Here is a 17,810-nt window from a genome sequence, read left to right as displayed (position 1 = left end):
CTCGCTGCACTTCCTGGACTTGGGTGACTGTTTCGTTTCCCATGGTAGGGAAGTTTTCGACTATAATCTCTTAAAATATTTTCTCGGGTCCTTTCTCTCTCTCTTCTCTTTCTTGGACCCCTATAATGCGATGTTGTTGCATTTGATGTTGTCCCAGAGGTCTCTTAGGCTGTCTTCATTTCTTTTCATTCTTTTTTCTTTATTCTGTTCCACAGCAGTGAATTCCACCATTCCGTCTTCCAGGTCACTTATCTGTTCTTCTGCCTCAGTTATTCTGCTGTTGATTCCTTCTAGTGTAGTTTTCATTTCAGTTATTGTATTGTTCATCTCTGTTTGATTGTTCTTTAATTCTTCTAGGTCTTTGTTAAACATTTCTTGCATCTTCTCGATCTTTGCCTCCATTCTTTTCCGAGGTCCTGGATCATCTTCACTATCATTATTCTGAATTCTTTTTCTGGAAGGTTGCCTATTTCCACTTCCTTTAGTTGTTTTTCTGGGGTTTTATCTTGTTCCTTCATCTGGTACATAGCCCTCTGCCTTTTTATCTTGTCTATCTTTCTGTGAATGTGGTTTTTGTTTCACAGGTTACAGGATTGTAGTTCTTCTTGCTTCTGCTGTCTGCCCTCTGGTGGATAGTCTATCTAAGTGGCTTGTGCAAGTTTCCTGATGGGAGGGGTGGTGGTTGGTAGAGCTGGCTGCTGCTCTGGTGGGTAGAGCTCAGTAAAACTTTAATCCACTTGTCTGCTGATGGGTGGGGCTGCGTCCCTCCCTACTGGTTGTTTGGCCTGAGGCGACCCAACACTGGAGCCTACCCGGGCTCTTTGGTGGGGCTAATGGCAGAGTCTTTGATGGCTCATGCCAAGGAGTACTTCTCAGAACTTCTGCTGCCAGTGTCCTTGGCCTCACAGTGAGACACAGCCACCCCTGCCTCTGCAGGAGACCCTCCAACACTAGCAGGTAGGTCTGGTTCAGTCTCCCCTGGGGTCACTGTTCCTTCCCCTGGGTCCCGATGCACAGACTACTTTGTGTGTGCCCTCCAAGAGTGGAATCTCTGTTTCCCCCAGTCCTGTCGAAGTCCTGCAGTCAAATCCCGCTAGCCTTCAAAGTCTGATTCTCTAGGAATTCCTCCTCCCCTCCTTCCCCTCCCTTCCCCTCCCTTCCCCTCCCTTCCCCTCCCTCCCCTTCCCTCCCCTCTCCTTCCCTCCCCTTCTTCCTTCCTTCCTTCCTTCCATCAAAAAACATTTGTTGTTCACTCCTGTGCCGTGTTTTATGTTTTATATTGAGGATAGTAAACTTTATCATATTTATTGCTTGACCTGTGGTTGTTAGTGGTATTTCAGAACGTAGATGATGAAGACTGAAACTACTGTGGTGTTTGTAGGAATGAAATATTAGATGTCAAATGCGTTACAGAGGTGGCATGGCAGGCTTGATAACTTTGTATGTGGGGTAAGGGAGAGGTCCAAGTTAAAGACAACTTTTAGGTTTTAAACTTGAGTGACTTGGGGACTTATTGCACGTCTTGTTCCTAATGCACATTGGGAAATAAAGAGGGTGTGCTAGTGTATGTGGACAAGTGGGATTTTCTATTGGATTTATTTCGTTTGCATTGCCAGTGGAAAATTCAGTTGATTCCTTCTAGGAAGCAGGTAGCAATGGGGAACTGGGACTTGGGGAGTAGGGAATAGGGGTGGCCAGAGATGTTAAGAATATAGATTTGTAATCATGTCTGCAGAAGTGGTAGATAAAGCCTGAAGTGAATTAAACTGTCATGGGAGAATGTGGGTTTGTGCTCTTAGTGGGGGTGGGTCTGGAGCTGAATACTCTTAATTTTAAAAGAGTCACTTTATTCCTTAAAAAAATTATATATGCCCATTATAAAAAACCTGGTGGTATGGAGGGTATTTCCAAAATCTTACTACTCAAAAGTAACTGTCATTAATATTCAGGAAGATCATCCTAGACTTCTTTTTATACATATTTGTAGGTAGTTAGAAATAATTTTGGAAATTACTATTTATTGAACAGTGTATTTTGTTTCATACCATGACTGTCTTTAGCAGTCCAAATCCCTCAGTTGTTTGTTTGTGATATTGAGTTCCTACAACTGTAGCCCTGGATAGGGCTAGGAGGAGTACACTCTCGGTATGTTGCAAGAGCTTGCCTTGGGGGGCAGTGATCAAGGGAGGTGACAGGAATGTGACACATGATGGAACTAGTTGGCCTCAGGGTTCCAAGTAGAGCTGTGGTATGGTAGGTTAAAGGTGACTGCACATTCTTTGCTGCTCTTTAAAGGAGGCATTTAAATTATACTAAGAAAAACTTTTTTCTGTCACATCATTAAAAACAGTTACTTCTGATAGCACTTAGTGAATTTAAGTGGTATTTCAGGGTTAGTTTGTATTATTAATATTATAAAAGCTAGATTGCTACTATTGCAATTCCTGTCTTTAAGCTATATCGCATAGATATATTTTCAAGAATATATTATTCATATGTAGAAAATATAAAATTAAAATCTGTAAAGAGATATTTCATGAACTTAATGGTGTCCAATTATTTCCATTTGTATCATGCTGTTATATGCTCCCTTCTGAGTAGGGAAGAGTTTGATCTTGTTGACTAGCTATAAATGGGGAGAATGTGCTTACAGCTTAAGAATTAAACAACTTGGTTTAGGTATTGATATTTGATGGGGTTGGTTATCTGAAAGTCAAATCTTAAGATAGTAATCTCAACTAGTATAACTGGCAAGTGGGACCTGCATCTTTAAAAACTTAAGTTTTATGCCCAGAATTAATTCTACAAACATTTTATGTGCAGGTGATATGTAAGAAATGAAGATTACAAAAAACAGTCCCTCCCCTGGAATTTATATAGTCTGAGAGGTGAGAGAAGGAATTTGTATGAACAAGGTAGAATGATAGTTGCCTAAAAAACTACAAAATGCTGTGGGGTCTCCAAGAGGGAAAAATCTGTTTTTAAAAAAATTGTGTGTGTATGTCTTGTAAGTTTTTGGGAAAAAAATTTCAGGAAGAGTGGCATTTGAGTTGGATTTTAGAGAGATGGCTTGGTGTCAACAGATTGAGGCTGGTTTGATGGATTAATGTGAGAACAACACAGGTGGAATAGTATGGAACATATTTGGAAAATGGCCAGTAGTGTGTGTTGGCAGTAATGTGGGGAATGAGGAGGATTAATTGGAGATGATGTTAAGGCTAATATGCTAAGGAGTTTGTACTCTATTTTGTAGGCGTTTGAAAACACTTAGAGGTATTTTATTTGAGCAGGAACTGATATCATTCAATTTGTATTTTAGGAAGGTTTCCTAGATGGACTAAGAGATACTTAAATGGTAGGTAGGAGCATGAACTGTGGGGCCTTCAGTACAGGGACACCTCCTGGCTCTGTCACTCTTGGTAATCTGATCAATCACGGGTTTACTCATCTGCAAAGTGGTGGTAATGATAGTACTTAGCTGTTGTGATGAATAAATGACATTATGCAGTGGAGTGCTTACTGCAGGTCTTAACACAGAGTAAATGCTCACAAAAAATATTTGCTACAGAAGAATATGATTTTGGAAAAGGGCAAAAGCTAGAGGTAGAAAGAACACACAGGAAAGAGGAAAGTCAGTCTGTACTAACTAACAAGGTATATAATATGCCGGGCTTTTAAAAATTATGGAGATAACATTTTATTGCACTATTGAAAAGTCTTAATTGTGTTTGTTAGATATATGTGTGCATGTATTTAAAATAAGTTCTCTGAAAAGGCAGCTGGTTATATTAAATCTCTCCTGTCTTTGTATCAGAGTGACCTTAAGCCTGCATGAACGCATGGGTTAGTGATTTTTGTAGATACGCGGTGTTGGCGGAACAGGAGATGATTAGTAAACCCAGCTGCCTGGGAAGTCATTGATTGAAGAAAGACCATCGCTGAAGTTTTCACTCAGTGCTTCCTCACTGTGCAGCTTTTTTTCTTACTGGGTCATGAGAAATGAGAAGAGGTGGAAAAGAAAGGACATGAAAGGGCAAAGGCTCCATTACTTGGCTTTGTTGTTAGGAGTTATTCCTGAGAGGGTATAAAAGTTAGAAGGAAGAATCCTTTAACATAAAGGTGCTCTGTGTCCTCAAAGGGACTGTGAATAAATTCCGTGATTGATTGGCCTTAAGATGAGAGATTCAGGGTGAATTGATTTTACCTAAGTTTATGGGAAGAGTTAGGATTAGTCAGAACTGTGATTGAGAAAATTGAAAATTACCTTGAAACATCAAAGTCTTTGGGGTCAAATGCGACTCTGCTTTTTCTCCAGTTCATACCCACTATATCAGCAAACTCTGTTGTCCCTACCCTCAAAATAGATCTTGGCTTGGGGCATTTCTCACTTCCTCCATTGCTCCCACTGTAGCTCAAAATCACCACTACCTCCTTGACTAGACCAAGGCAACAGCCCTAAACTGGTCTCCTTGTTTGATTTGTGTCTAGCTCAGAACTAGTCTTTATATAGCAGCTGAGTTAAACCTCTTTAATATAAGCAAGGCCATATTCCTCTTTCACAGAAACCTTAGTAGATTCCTATTTCAGGTGTTCTTAGTACAACTTGGAAAGCCCTGCAAGGTCTGGCCCTATTTCTGGAGCCTTTTCTCCTGTCACTCCACTGATACTCTATTGCACACCCTAGCCATCAAGCTGCTCTTGCCCCAGGGTCTTTGCACTTGTGGATCCCCTTGCCCAGATGGGCTTTCCACAGGTACCCACGTAATTCACTCAGTTTATTCAGGTCTCTGTTCACAGGTCACCTCCTCACAGAGGCTTCTCTGGTTACCTACTGTAAAGCAGGCATTCTCCGTTCCCTTTAACAGGCTTTATGCACTTATCACTACCCAACAAATACATCTTTTAAGAACATTTGTCTTCCCCATTAGGATGTAAACTCCAAGAGAGCAGGGATTTTGTTTTTTGGAGTATTCCTACCAGCTAAGACTTAGTAAATGGCCAGTAAATATTTGTTTAATGGATGAATGATTTATAAGCAAAAGGGGATTTATATTTCTTTAAATCTGAAATTTACTATTTTCATCAATATTTACTTATTATCAGCTATGTACTGGAGCAGGCAAAATGAAAATATGAAATATTTAAGAAAAGGAACAACTAGGGAACCATAGGATTATAATAGGATATCCAAGCAGCTTTTGCTTAAGATCGTACTTGGTGGTATAGAGGATATAGTCTTTAGAAGCTTCTTTCCCTCTAGCTGTAAATTATCTTTCTTATGACATTGTCTATGCTAAACTTGAGGGCTGACAAAAATTGTTTGATTCTTACAAATTATTTAGTAGCTGACTGATTTTGTAACTCTCTGGTTAACAGTGTGGTCTTAATCTTGTGTGATTCTTTTCAGAAATACAATTTTTTAGGTCTTATAGTATCTAGAAGTTTTCAATCTTAAAGTGAATTTCAGCTCTAGATCTTTTTGACAAAGGGTCAAACTCTCAGTTCCAAATATCAGAGAACTATGTTGAATTTAAATGGCTAAGTGAGGGACTTCCCTGGTGATGCAGTGGTTAAGAATCTGCCTGCTAGTGCAGGGGACACGGGTTCGAGCCCTGGTTTGGGAAGATCCCACATGCCGCGGAACAACTAAGCCTGTGCGCCACAACTACTGAGCCCGTGTTCTAGAGCCCGCAAGCCATAACTACTGAGCCCACGTGCCACAACTACTGAAGCCCGTGTGCCTAGAGCCCCATGCTCTGCGACAAGAGAAGCCCCTGCAATGAGAAGCCTGCACACCACAACGAAGAGTAGCCCCCGCTCGCCGCAACTAGAGAAAGCCCACGCGCAGCAACGAAGACCCAGCGCAGCCAAAAATAATAAAATGTATAAACTTATAAAAATAAATAAATAAATGAATGAATGAATGACTAAGTGAAAAACAAACGTTGCAAACACCAGAATGCTCTTTGGGATCATTAGGAAACCCAGCATGCCTTAGTGCATAAAACTAATGTAAGTCATACTTAAATTTGAATTCTTCCTTACTAGTATTATAATTTTGCACAAGTTTTTTAACCTTTCTTGAGCCTGTTTATCTAATGAGTAAAATGGGTATAAAATTATCTAGCTACCGTACAGGGTTGATGTATGAATTAAGAAGATATTTGAATCATATAGTTTGTACATAATAAATGGTAGATAATATTATATAATAGTATATGCATGGGTTGCTGTGAGTGCATATGTTTTTGTATTTTGATAGTTGTGATGTTTCTAATTTTCCAAAGGTATTCGACAGTATTAACTAACATATTTAAAATCTATCCAGTTGTCATGAAATCCAGTCAATTTGTTTTATGCTTTTTATTTTAAAAAGCAGGTGTATTTTGAATTAATGCGTTATTCAAAATAGTATTAGATAGGGTGGGAGGGAGATGCAAGAGGGAGTAGATATGGGGATATAGGTATATGTATAGCTGATTCACTTTGTTATACAGCAGAAACTAACACACTGTTGTAAAGCAATTATACTCCAATAAAGATGTTAAAGAAAAATAAAAAATAATATAGTATTAGAAGTTATGAACATGAGAAAGTGACATAATTTCTGCTTTTAGAGATTAAAAAAACATTTTTAGGATCAATATTTTTGAAGCTCTGTAACTGTGTGTGTGTGTTTTTTTTTTTTTAGTTTATTTATTTATTTATTTACTTGGTTGCGCCAGGTCTTAGTTGCGGCAGGCGGGCTCCTTAGTTGTGGCTCAAGGGCTCCTTGGTTGTGGCACATGGGTTCCTTAGTTGCAGCATGCGAACTCTTAGTTGCGGCATGCATGTGGGATCCCTGACCAGGGATCGAACCCGGGCCCCCTGCGTTGAGAGCACGGAGTCTTAACCACTGTGCCACCAGGGAAGTCCCTGTAACTGTGTTTTAAAATTATACTATGAAGGGGCAGTTGGCAGAAGAGATCGTGCTCCAAGGCCGCCGGCTCACTTTCTGCTTGGAGTTCTCGTGGCCCGTGATTCGGCCTCTGCTCTCGACCCGGGGTCCATTTGTTGGGCGTCCTGGTTGCCCTCTCTCACCCGGCTGGGGCACAGCAAGGAGGCCCCATCTTCTGACGGCGTCCTATGGAGTAGGGTCCCGGACCGTTGTCCTGAAGAGCGAGATTGAGCTTGGCCCCCTCCCCCTCCTCTCCCTCCCTCCTTCCTTCCGCTGCAACGTGGCTAACCACAGCCCCGCGCTGAGCCGCAGCCCCAGGCGGCTCAGCAGCAGCAGCAGCAGTGTGGCGCGGAGGCGCCAGCGAGCCGGCAGCCCCAGGCAGGCAGGGCAGTGTGCTGCCGCTGCGGAGCCACGGAGAGACTGTGGATCTCCACCCCACGACCGGACCAGTATCCCGTCGTCGCCTTACTTCAAAGTGCAGCTCTATGAGCTCAAGACCTACCACGAGGTGGTGGACGAGATCTACTTTAAGGTCACACATGCTGAACCATGGGCGAAAGGAAGCAGGAAGACAGCTGGCCAAACAGGGATGTGCGGAGGGGTTCTAGGTGTTAGGACAGAAGGAATTGATTCTACAGCTTTTTGCCTGTTATACAGATTATTTACTCTGAAGTTAACTCGCAAGCAAGTGATGGGTCTTATAACACACACAGATTCTCCATATATTAGAGCCCTTGGATTTATGTATATAAGGTACACACAGCCACCTACAGATCTATGGGACTGATTTGAATCCTTCCTTGATGCTGAAGAGGACCTAGATGTGAAGGCTGGTGGAGACTGTGTAATGACCATTGGAGAAATGCTATGGTCTTTGCTCACAAAACTGGAGTGGTGTTCTACCTTGTTTCCAAGAATTCCGGTTCCAGGTCAGAAGAATATTGATCAACAGATTAAAACGCGGCCAAGAAAAATCAAGAAAGATGGAAAGGAAAGCACTGAGGAAATAGACAGATATGTTGAATGCAGGTGTTCAGGGTCTCCAAGGAGATCACTGAGTCCACGGAGGTACCCAAGAAGATCCAGAAGTAGAAGCCATCATGGGGAGGGCCATGGGTCTTCTAGTTTTGACTGAGAATTAGAAAGAGGAAAGAACGCTGGCAACCAGAGCGTGAAGCCAAAGAAGGAAAAAGAAAGGCGAAGATCCTGAAATATTGATCGGGGGCTAGAAGGTAGGCATAGCAGGAGTAGGGAAAGACATAGAAGCCGTAGTTGAAGTCGTGATAGGAAAGGGGATAGAAGGGACAGGGATCGGGAAAGAGAAAAAGAAAATGAGAGAGGTAGAAGATGAGATTGTGACTATGATAAGGAAAGAGGTAATGACCGAGAAAAGGAGAGGTCAAGAGAACGGTCCAAGGAACGGAGAAGTAGGGGTGAGGTAGAAGGAAAGAAATATAAAGAAGACAAAGATGATAGGCGGCATAGAGATGACAGAAAAGATTCCAAGAAAGAAAGAAAACATAGGAGTAGAAGTAGAAGTGCGGGGAAACGAAGTAGAAGCAGGAGCAAAGAGAAATCAAGTAAACATAAAAATGAAAGTAAAGAAAAATCAAATAAACGGAGTAGAAGTGGCAGTAGAGGAAGAACTGACAGTGTTGAAAAATCAAGAAAACGGGAACATAGCCCCAGCAAAGAAAAATCTAGGAAGCGTAGCAGAAGCAAAGAACGTTCCTACAAATGAGATCACAGTGATAGTAAGGACCAGTCTGACAAACATGATCGCCAAAGGAGCCAAAGTATAGAACCAGAGAGCCAAGAAAGACAACATAAAAGCAAAGAGGAGAGTGTGTGAAAATTTTTTGTATAAGTGGATCACATTGAATCCTGTAAATGTTGGATTAAATCTGCTTTTTTTTTCCTCCCAAGTTGAGATGGTGAAGTAGTTACACACTCTTCAAGCTCCCTGTAGGCTGCATTTTCATTTCCTCTTTTGTGTAGGGAAGTGCCTTTGTAATCCCATTTACTGCATTGATGTTTTCACCCAACTGTTGAGTTTGATACATGATGCACAGATTATTCTTGCATTTTATTGTTGAATTGTTTTTGAGATGTACAGTCTGTACATATGTCCTGAAAATGTTTTAATTCCTTTGGCATGGTTGCCATGTTGGTTAAATTTGTATAAGGCAATAAACTGCCACTAATTCTATTTTTGTTTTGTAGGTGTGGGATTATGGTTTGTGTACTGAAGTTAGCATGGCTGTGCTTTTCGTAATAGAATGCTAAAAACTTTGAAAATGGGTCTTGGATGTCTATTATAGGAGAATTACATGCTTTCAGTGTACATGAAGGCAGCAGTTGTAGGATTCACATTCTTGTCCACTGTATATTATCTTGGAAGGCTCTTGTTAATATGTCAAACCTAATATTCTCCACAGTTAACTTTAGAGAGAATTTAAGAGAAGTCAGTTTCTGATGCAAAGGTTTCAGTTAGGCTGTGACTTGATCAAAAGTCCTTTTAGCATTCTACCTCAAAGGGACACTGTTAGTATACCTAAAATTTATTCACTAAGTTTTCCTTTTTTATTTGAAAAAATACATGACATGTAATCTTTTTCTTGAATTTTTCAGATTTTAAAGTACTCTATAAAAGGAGAAAATGTCTAAAGCCTAGCATTCTTGCAGCAACCCTATGCTAATGTGAAATTGGGAGGGGGGGGCAGATGAGTAGAGAAATAGATGTAAGCCTCAAGCTTCCAAAGCATTTTTATAAATGGAAAATACTTAAATTATGAAACAGCTTGATATAGTGTCCTTTTTTTAAATTCAAAACTTTTTTTTATTGATAATGAAGATTGCTGTTTGAGGTTTTAAACTTAATCTAGAACAGAGAAGTATTAAAAGTAATGCTATGCTGCATTATTTAAGATTATCAGCAAATTATTTGATAGATTGTTCTAATGACTTGTATTCTGATTACAGAGAAGGATCGTGAGTGTGGAATAAATACTGGATTAAATCCTTTAAAAAAATAAAGTTATACTGTGGCTGTACCTGGTCACCTCATGGATGTCAGTGTAGGACCAGTGCACAGAATGGCTCAGTAAAATAAAATCACATATTGAAGTTTTCAAGTAGCAGATTCCAGCTTTATTAGATAATCTTTTGATGCTTCTACAAGCTTTTTTATGGTTAACATTTTGCGGTGTAGTTTTATTCCTTAGATGCTTTTTTAGTCTTTCATCTCTCAGGTGAGATAATTAGCTTCATTCCATGAAATACGGATTTTAATGAACCTATAGGTAACAATAAGAAAAACATTATTTCTCCTGAGTCCTCTGAATATGAATTAAGAAGGCAATAAGATGTACATAATAGACTTATAAAAACAGTGCTGCAGTAATGACTGATTTTAAAATATCCAGTTATATACAGTTCATTTGATATAGCAGTTATGGCAATATTCTGGTCATTGCCTATAGAATATATTTGACTTAGAAACTCCCTCTGAGTCTTCATACGCTACCCCCCTCTCCTCTCCAGCTGTGTAGAGAAATATAAAAATATATGGTTAAGCAGAGTCAGTGGGTGAGAAAATGGAATAGACACTCAGGAAGTAGGCAGTTAACTTGAAAGCTGCCTTAGAATAAGCTGAATGTGCTGTGTAGGAATTTTGCAAATTGTCATTAAGATTTGTGCAAATGTAAATGCAAATACTGGGTTCTTCTGATTGTTTGCTCTTTCAAGTACTATACACAGGGGTACACTGCTGGAGGCTACTGCAACAGAAGTACCGGTTGAGCTATATAGTCTTGTACAAAAATATAGAGAACTGGAGAGTAGTAGCAGGGAAAGCAGTCCAGCAGGGAGCAATCAGTGTTTGCTTAGAGGAAGTCATTCGACAAAACTTGGCTAAAAAACAGGTTGCAACTGCAACCTGCCTGCTTTATCTGTGTGAAATGATTTATCATTCTTTTATTTGATGTCTGCATATACAAATATAAAGGTGGTCCGTCACCAGTGGTCACCTGTTCTACATAGCAACTCACACATTGTGTGTGAATGTCAGCAGTTATTCACCAGGCAGCGGCATGAAAAGGCCAGACTCAAACGTGTCATCTTTAAGGGAGCTTCAGGTAGTAAGCATGGAAACCTTGTCCATTATAGCAAATCAGCAAAAGGTTATATTATTTTTTTCAATTTGTGCATTAATACCTGCTGAATAACTGTACTGTCAAGTACAATAAATAAATATGTCATCACCATTTAGTGGTAATTCAAACCTAGCAAGAACTGATAACCAAAATCAGGAATATTTTGAAATACACTAGCCATTTTAGTTGATCTGTTATCTTAACTGCTTTCAAATTAAATGCAAATTTCTGGGAAAAAAAAAAAGAATAGGAATCTTGTAAGCAGAACCCTATTTTATTATTTGTATACATTTTTACTGAACTGGAATAAAACCAGCTGATGGTAGGTTAGTAAGTCACAAACACTCTATCGAGGTACAGCTGATGTCAGATGTGAGTTAAGTAGCTCTAAATGTCTTTGAAATTTCATATCTGTCTTAAAAATCCAGATGACTTTTACAATGCCCACACCATAATATATTTAAATTTATATAAATATAACAGTGTTTAAAATTACCCCTCCCCTGAAGATGTGCTGTTTTAACTTCTTGTATTCCTTGGCACTTGTTATAGTACTTCCATTTTGAAAAGTAATGTGAAGATGGTAGGTTTTTGATTTAATTATCTGTTTTAAAATTTATTAGTTTGAAATGTCCCACACGAGGAAGTACAAATCACCATTTCACTTTTGAAGTCTGTGGTTGGGTGTACAGGCAGGTACAGGTCATTTTAGATAAAAATACTGTTATCTAACACTGAAGAAAAACCCCACAATTCTTATCAAAAAAGCAAATAAGGCCAGTTTTTAATTTCCAGTTAAAAAGGTGAACTATCTTACTAGTGATTCAAAAGTTAGACATGAATTGATACTGGTTGTTGGTACACTTTTGGTAATAATAGATATAAATCTTTTTCAAGCAGAAGAAAATGTAAGTAAAAGGAGAAATAAGCCAATCTTATTTACATGTAGGTAAGATATATAGCATTCAGGGACTTCCCTGGTGGCCCAGTGGCTAAGACTCTGCACTCCCAGTGCAGGGGGCCTGGGTTTGATCCCTGGTCAGGGAACTAGATCCCGCATGCTGCAACTAAAGATCCCGCGTGCTGCAACTGAGACCCGGTGCAGCCAAATAAAATAATAAATATTAAAAAAAAAAAAAGATATATAGCATTCAGAACATGAAAAGAGTTGTTAAAAAAAGCTTCAAATAAGATCTGTCAGAACCACTGAACAGTGCACTCCTTGTGAACGATATTTTCATCATCCGGATTGCGGGTGTACACAGTTAAGATAAGAATAGCTATCTTGGAGTAGTTTCTCTTTGAAAAACACCAGTGCTCTTCAGAATGTATTTGTTTTCCATTATAGTCTTCTTTTATTATTTTAAAATTTTAGAATTTATGTTTTGAATAATAAATACATTCAGATGTTCAAAATTCAAAGGAAATAGCAGAGTTTATAATATTCACTCCTTGTGTCTCCATCTAGAGATATTTTAAGCATCTGCAAGTATGAGTATAGTTATTTAACATGTATATGTTTTTCTTCTCCCTCCTTTAAGCAGAAATTCTAACCTACTGTATGTATTGTTCTGTACCTTGAAAACATTTTTTTTTTTTTTTTTTACATAATTCTGTATCATTATGTAAAGTGTCTCCCTCATGGTTCTTTTCTTAGGACTGCCTGGTATTTTCTTGAATGGCTGTATCCCATTTTTTTTTAACCAGTGCCTGTTGTTATACTTTCAGATTGTTGCCTTATTGTCTTGACTCCATAGATATTTTAGTGTTGAAAATCATTTGTTTCGTACTTTCAGGCAGAAATGTTTCGGAGTTATGAAAAGAATAAAGACTGTTGGGAGCTGGGTGAGGAAGGGTAGTCCTCAGCTAGTTTTTGATTGTTAAAGAGTTCATTTAAGGACTTTTAAAATCTGCTTTCATTCATGTCTGTACATAAATGATAGCATTCTACAGAAAGGGCTTAAAAAAAACTTGAACAGCCCCAGGCAACATTCAAGCATCCACTGGGAGAACCTTGTGTCACAGAGATCTGGGTTTTTATTTCCATTGAATTGGGACTGTGGGCAAGCCCGAAATTCTGAACTGACTATATCTTTTTTACTTTACTTTCTTTATATTGTTTTGTAATAATAATAATAATAAACCCCTAGTTGTAAACAGTTTAGACAGTGGTTCCTATATTCATTCTCTTGCTTCCCTTTTTTTTTTTTTTTGGAGGGTTTTTTTTGTTTTTGTTTTGTTTTGTTTTGTTTTTTTTAAAGAAATTCACGTTCTTTTATTTATTTAAATTTATTTATGGCTGTGTTGAGTCTTCGTTTCTGTGCGAGGGCTTTCTCTAGTTGCGGCAAGTGGGGACCACTCTTCATCGCGGTGCGCGGGCCTCTCACTATCGCGGCCTCTCTTGTTGCGGAGCACAGGCTCCAGACGCGCAGGCTCAGTAATTGTGGCTCACGGGCCCAGTTGCTCCGTGGCATGTGGGATCTTCCCAGACCAGGGCTCTAACCCGTGTCCCCTGCATTGGCAGGCAGATTCTCAACCACTGCGCCACCAGGGAAGCCCTCTTGCTTCCCTTTTAATATAGTTTTATTGCATCTATATATTCCTAAGAATATTTTATTTTTAAAAAACTAGTTTTAAATTTTATAAAAAGATTATGGGGCTTCCCTGGTGGCGCAGTGGTTGAGAATCTGCCTGCTAATGCAGGGGACACGGGTTCGAGCCCTGGTCTGGGAAGATCCCACATGCCGCGGAGCAGCTGGGCCCGTGAGCCACAATTGCTGAGCCTACGCGTCTGGAGCCTGTGCCCCGCGACGGGAGGGGCCGCGATAGAGAAAGGCCCGCGCACCGCGATGAAGAGTGGCCCCCGCTTGCCGCAACTGGAGAAAGCCCTCGCACGAACCGAAGACCCAACACAGCCAAAAATAAATAAATAAATAAATAAATAAGAAAATCCAAAAAAAAAAAAAAAAAGATTATGATGCTCTGTCTAATCTCTAGAATTTCTTCCACTTAATATTACATTGCTAAAATTCATCTATATTATTACTTGTCACTAAAATGTATCCATCTTATAATGTATGTATATCTCATTCTATGATTATGACTACAATTTATTTATCCAGTTTTCTGTTTGTGGACATTTGAGTTGTTTCCCAGGTTTTGTTATTGTGAACAGTGCTTCTAAGAATATTTTTGTACTTGTTTTCTGTTGCACTTGTGCAAGAGTTTCTCTTAGGTATAGACACTAGGTAGGTGTATAGCTAGGAAATTAGGAAATCCTCAGGTATGTACCTAGGACATTAGTTGCTAGGCATATGTGAATGTTCCACTTCAGGAAGTAATGCCAGACTGTTTACCAAAGTGCTTGTACTGCATGCAACAATTAAGTTTCTATTTCTGAGTTGTGTGTACAAATTGGGTTCCTGCTCTCATGGGAATTATATTCTAGTTAAATAAATACAAGAAGATAATTTCAGAATTGGTGCAGTGTTATGCAAAGGATAGATAATGTTGGGAGCTGGGCGATGGATGGTCTTTAGCCAGTTTCTAATCATTAGGAGCAAAGAGTGATGGCAAGTGATTAGGAGGGTTTGTTTTAGTTACGGAAGGCCTGGGGTGGGGTGGTCATTTGAGGTGAGACCTGGATGAAGAGGCAGCTGGGTCAAAATCAGGGACCCCAGGAGTAGAGAGCGCAGAGGCACTGGGGAAGGAACGAACAGGGTCTGTAGCAGGTGCAAAAAAGCTACTCTGGTTGGAAAGCAGTGGACCAGGAAGGAAGTGAGAGGTCAGCAGAGCTGGAGCATGACAGGGCGGTGAAGAGCCATTAGAAATTAAAATAGATGAGTGATGTGAGCTTATTTAGATTAAAAAAATATATATTTATTTATATTTATTTTGGCTGCTCCGGGTCTTAGTTGTGGCACGCTGGATCTTTTAGTTGCGGCATGTAGACTTCTTGGTTGCGGGCATGCGAACTCTTAGTTGTGGAATGCATGCGGGATCTAGTTCCCCGACCAGGGATCAAACCTGGACCCCTTGCATTGGGAGTGTGGAGTCTTACCCACTGGACCACCAGGGAAGTCCCGCTTATTTCTATTTTGAAAATATTACTCTCACTACCGTTTTGGTAATGAATACCAGATCGTGATGTGCAGGAATGGAGAAAGGGAGATGGGTTAGAAGCAAATGCTAGTCCAGTTGAAAGATGCTGATGGCTTAGACTAAGGTAGCAGTGCAGAGGAGAGAGATAGTGAGGTTCAGGATATGTCTTACAGGTAAAGTGACAGGATTTGCTGGTAAATTAGTTTTGGAGTTTTAGGGAGATAGAAGCTTTTAATTTCTAAAACATGGTCTTTAAAACCAGTATGTTATTAATTCAGAAGCTTTGTCTCTGCTCTAAATAATGTACTCAATGATTTTAGTAGAGTTAATTGATTTTCACTCATCACTTGAATCTGTTTTCTGGGATGTTGCAAATGTTTGCTGCACAGGTGTTAAAACTGGTTCCTGGTCTAGCTCCAGACCTTTCCTGTGCACTTCTATCACTGCAGTCCCTTTTCTGGCCTCTACCTGGGGACATCTGTCCTTGTTCCACCAGCCATTTCTTGTTCTTTGTTCTGCATTCTTTTTTTTTTTTTTTAATTTTTTAAATTTTTGGCTGTGTTGGGTCTTCGTTGCTGCGCGCGGGCTTTCTCTAGTTGCATCGAGTGGGGGCTGCTCTTTGTTCCAGTGTGTGGGCTTCTCACTGCAGTGGCTTCTCTTGTTGCAGAGCACAGGCTCAAGGCCCGTGGGCTTCAGTAGTTGTGGCTCGCGGGCTCTAGAGCGCAGTCTCAGTAGTTGTGGCGCATGGGCTTAGTTGCTCCGTGGCATGTGGGATCTTCCCGGACCTGGGCTCGAACCCATGTCCCCTGCATTGGCAGGCGGATTCTTAACCACTGCGCCACCAGGGAAGCCCCTGTTCTGCATTCTTGCTGTCACGCTTACTTTGCAGGGATGTGCAGAAGCTGCATCATTTGGATTAGGGCCATGACATCCAAACCTGAAACTGTGGCTGGTAGGTTGGGTCAGAACAGCCTGAGGCCTTGGAGATTTGGACTGAGGAAAGTAGTTGAGTCTTAACTGTCAGAATTTCTGCAGAATCCAATTACTTTTGTTTCTGTGAAATTAGAATTGATAAGATACAGCTGATTCATAAATTGATGTTAGGTTCAAACACATCTTTTAATGTAGCCTTTACATTTTAATCAGATTCTAGTTTTTATAAATCACATCATGTTGTACTTCTGCTCAGAAATTCTGTAATTGTTTGTGACTGGAGACTCTGTACTCCAATAATATCACTTATTCCTGCTTCTCTTTTTATATTACCACCACCCAGGGCTGGTTTTCTCTTATTTGAAGACCAAGTTCAATGGTACTTTTTACCCACACACCCGCATTTGTGTCCATGGTGCCCTGCCACTTTACCAGTCCTTTAATTCCAGCTGATAACAGCAAAAGTGGTACAGACCTACTTTTGCTACAGATGATGGAAGTTTCAGAATAGGTTATATTGCTACACATATAGCATCTAAGGGTAGGGGCTCAAGCAAGAGCTCGGGGAGGGGCACAGGAAATGTGGACTGAGATTCTACAGAGCAAGGAAAGTCATGGCAGGTACCATGTTGGGTAGCTAGTTGAATCGGTAGGGGAATGTCTGGAAGGGGAGATTGTATTGGTGCCTGGTGGCTGCTGTAACAAATGACCACAAACCTGGCGGCTTAGAGCTGCAGAGATTTATTCCCTCACGGTTCTAGAGAGCAGAAGTCTGAAATCAAGGTGGCAGCAGGGCCACACTCCCTCCACAGGTTGTAGGATCCTTTAGCTCTTCCAGATTTTGGTAGCTCCAGGCTTCCTTGGCTTGTGGTCACATCACTCTTGTCACTGCCTCCATCTTTACATGGTCTTCTCCTTTGTGTCTTAATCTCCTCTTCTGTCTCAGAAGGATGCTTATAACAGGATTTAGGGCCCACTGGAAATACAGGATGATTTCATCTCAAGATCTTTAACTTCAAAGGTCTTTTTTCTAAATGATGCAACACTCACTGCATATGAATATTAGGACATGAACATATCTTTTTGGGGACCACCATTCAACCCACTACAGTGATCAAAACCTGTGAAGTCCTACTTTAAACCTAGAAAACTAAGGTAGTGATCAAGTGGGGAATCAAAGATAGAAACAACTACCTTTGGGTTTTGTTTGTTTGTTTTTCCTAGAACACATTTATCCTGACAGAACCTCCCCTTTAAAGAAGCATAAAATTCATAAAGCATAAAGTTCATAATGCTGAGTAGGTCTTCCCATTCCACTCTGGAGAGGTGGTTTAGTTAGTATAAAAGTGGCCAGATTCGTTCAGGTAGAAGATTAAAAATAAATAAACATTTTTCTTTTTTGAACAGCTAGTATGGAGATCTTTGGGAAGAATTTCCTAGAATGCTGTATATGTATATATATGTATATACATATTATATATTTACCATTCTTTCTGCAGATATTTCAATTATATTTATTTTTCTCCACTTCGTAAAAGGTTTCAAAACATAAAGTACAGAGAATCACAGCACTTAGGTGCCCATCATCTAAACTTAATAAAATTTTGCATTTTGCCATATTTACTTTGGATATATATTTTTAAGAAAAATAATGTAGATATAGTAGGCTATTCATCTTACATATA

At 39.9% G+C, this 17,810-nt stretch overlaps 1 protein-coding gene and 1 pseudogene across 5 annotated transcripts in view; both read left to right on the top strand.

The window, feature by feature from the left end:
* ARHGAP32 (Rho GTPase activating protein 32) overlaps nt 1-17,810 on the top strand; it is a 282,949-nt gene that overhangs the window by 39,458 nt on the left and 225,681 nt on the right. The gene's annotated exons all lie outside the window — the stretch shown is intronic.
* On the top strand, nt 7,554-8,789 carry LOC102998628 (pre-mRNA-splicing factor 38B-like; annotated as a pseudogene).

Source organism: Balaenoptera acutorostrata, chromosome 9 (assembly GCF_949987535.1).
Source record: "Balaenoptera acutorostrata chromosome 9, mBalAcu1.1, whole genome shotgun sequence".
Lineage (NCBI taxonomy): Eukaryota > Metazoa > Chordata > Mammalia > Artiodactyla > Balaenopteridae > Balaenoptera > Balaenoptera acutorostrata.
The sequence above is the reverse complement of the archived record's forward strand: the minus strand, read 5'-3'. Positions and strand labels throughout refer to the sequence as shown.